Raw genomic sequence first — 2,069 nt, 5'->3', positions numbered from 1 at the left:
GAAACTTGTTCAGTCCTCGAAGAAGCAGGGCAATTGGTGGCTTCAGCAGCAGCAGCAACAATTAACAGAGGCAATCTGTGTATCAACAGATTCTGACAGGAGTAACAGTATGTCATTTCTGTGGTTACGTTATAAACGACAATGTGGATTCCTATCTCCCTCTTTCTTTCTGGAATCACTTCCTAAGAGAAAAGCCGGCTTCCCTGATGGAAGCAGGTCTCTGGTTACAATTACTGAGGCTTCCTCCCAAAGGATTATTTGAGTGGTTACATTCTGCTTTTCGTCACTGAGGAGACACGCATCTTCACACACTCCCACAAAGGGCTTTTGAATTTTCCTCGCTTTTCAACTTGCTGAAAACATCTCGGCTTTCCATAGAGGCAGCTCTCAAAATTCTTCTCTTTTGCCTTAAGTTCTTTGAAACACTAACTTAGAACAGGCAGGAAGCAGCTCTGCTCCAGAGGAAATCAAAGAAGATTTAAAGGCATTAAAAGGCAGAGAAAGGAAGCACAGCTGGACAGAAGGACCAACAGACCCAAAATTGACTGGGGCTGGGGTGAGGGAAGGCAAGGCTCCGTCCCCACTGGCCCCGCCCATAAGTACCTGTGCTTCCGGCCTCGTCCCACCCTCTGCCCTTACGTCGCCTATCTTTGGCCGCAGCGTCGCGCACTCACCTTCCTCTGTACCGGATCTTCCGCCCGCGCGTGCGCAGTATCGTGCAGACTGGGAATCGAGTTTAAATGAGCGACAGAGTGTTCTGGTGAGTTTTGTTTGTTTAAAACCCGATTCCTAGTCCCACAGCCTGTTGTCCTTCACACGTGGCTTTCGGGGGTCTCTGTGAACGTTCAAACCACCGTCCCCATTTTCCCGTCCCCAATGTGTGTCCTCGCATCGCCGTGAGAAGTTCTGAAGTCCTTTGTCTTAGCTGCCGGGTCCCTGGGGTCCACGTCCGCTTCCTGTTAATATCGTTCTAGAGTCCACGTCCTTCTCTGGCAGTTCTGCCTTCTAACTTGTAGAGACTGCTGCTTAAAGTCCGGCATTGCCCAACCCCTAAGTCCCTGATCCACGAAGAGGTGAAGGAGGCTGTATTCTGTATGGAGTTTGGTCTGGGTCTCGCCTAAGGTTTGAACGGGAGGGTCAGCCTAGAACATGTGGTTTTCACAGGAAGGGCCGCGAGTTCTGAAGAAAAGAATAAAACGAAAAACACCTCGTTTGATTCTGTGTTCCAGAATCCCTGCTGTGTCAGTGGCCGTAGAGGATTGTATTTTGTACCTGTTGAGATCCTCCCTCTGTGTGGGGCTGTGTGACAGGGAGCTCGGTGTGTTTTTCTAGGTATTGAACAGTCTATTTTCAACATTCAGGGGTCACTTCCCAAGACTGATCTTACGTGAGAAGGAAGCCCAGAGGAAGAGGAAAGCAAGGAGTCAGAAATGACTCATTCCGAGGTAAGAGGCATAATCCTTTTGTTTGTTTGTTCTTTTTCCTGAAATGCTGTATCTTTGGACTTGATAAGCGTCTTAACTTCTGAACCGGTTTGTTTACACTTACCCATAATCATGATCCCAAGGGACCCATTGCCCTCCTGACACATCAGAATGGCAGAAACAGTATTACCAGCCAAAGAAGCTCAGTTCAGTTCAGTTCAGTCGCTCAGTCGTGTCCAACTCTTTGCGACCCCATGAATCACAGCACGCCAGGCCTCCCTGTCCATCACCAACTCCCGGAGTTCACTGAGACTCACATCCATCGAGTCAGTGACGCCATCAGCCATCTCATCCTCTATCGTCCCCTTCTCCTCCTGCCCCCAATCCCTCCCAACATCAGAGACTTTTCCAATGAGTCAACTCTTGGCATGAGGTGGCCATAGTACTGGAGTTTCAGCTTTAGCATCATTCCTTCCAAAGAAATCCCAGGGCTGATCTCCTTCAGAAAGGACTGGTTGGATCTCCTTGCAGTCCAAGGGACTCTCAAGGGTTTTCTCCAACACCACAGTTCAAAGCATCAATTCTTCGGCGCTCAGCCTTTTTCACAGTCCAACTTTCACATCCATACATGACCACAGGAAAAAC

At 49.0% G+C, this 2,069-nt stretch overlaps 1 long non-coding RNA gene across 1 annotated transcript in view; it reads left to right on the top strand.

Moving 5' to 3' along the window:
- The first annotated feature begins 688 nt into the window (after positions 1 to 688).
- LOC104982126 overlaps positions 689 to 2,069 on the top strand; it is a 4,599-nt gene continuing 3,218 nt past the window's right edge. Inside the window, exons 1-2 of the long non-coding RNA XR_824467.1 lie at positions 689 to 760; positions 1,333 to 1,445. This is a non-coding gene — a long non-coding RNA (uncharacterized LOC104982126). The remainder of the gene's footprint in view (positions 761 to 1,332; positions 1,446 to 2,069) is intronic.

The sequence above is a fragment of the Bison bison genome, unplaced genomic scaffold (genome assembly GCF_000754665.1).
Source record: "Bison bison bison isolate TAMUID 2011002044 unplaced genomic scaffold, Bison_UMD1.0 scf7180017859832, whole genome shotgun sequence".
Lineage (NCBI taxonomy): Eukaryota > Metazoa > Chordata > Mammalia > Artiodactyla > Bovidae > Bison > Bison bison.
The sequence above is the reverse complement of the archived record's forward strand: the minus strand, read 5'-3'. Positions and strand labels throughout refer to the sequence as shown.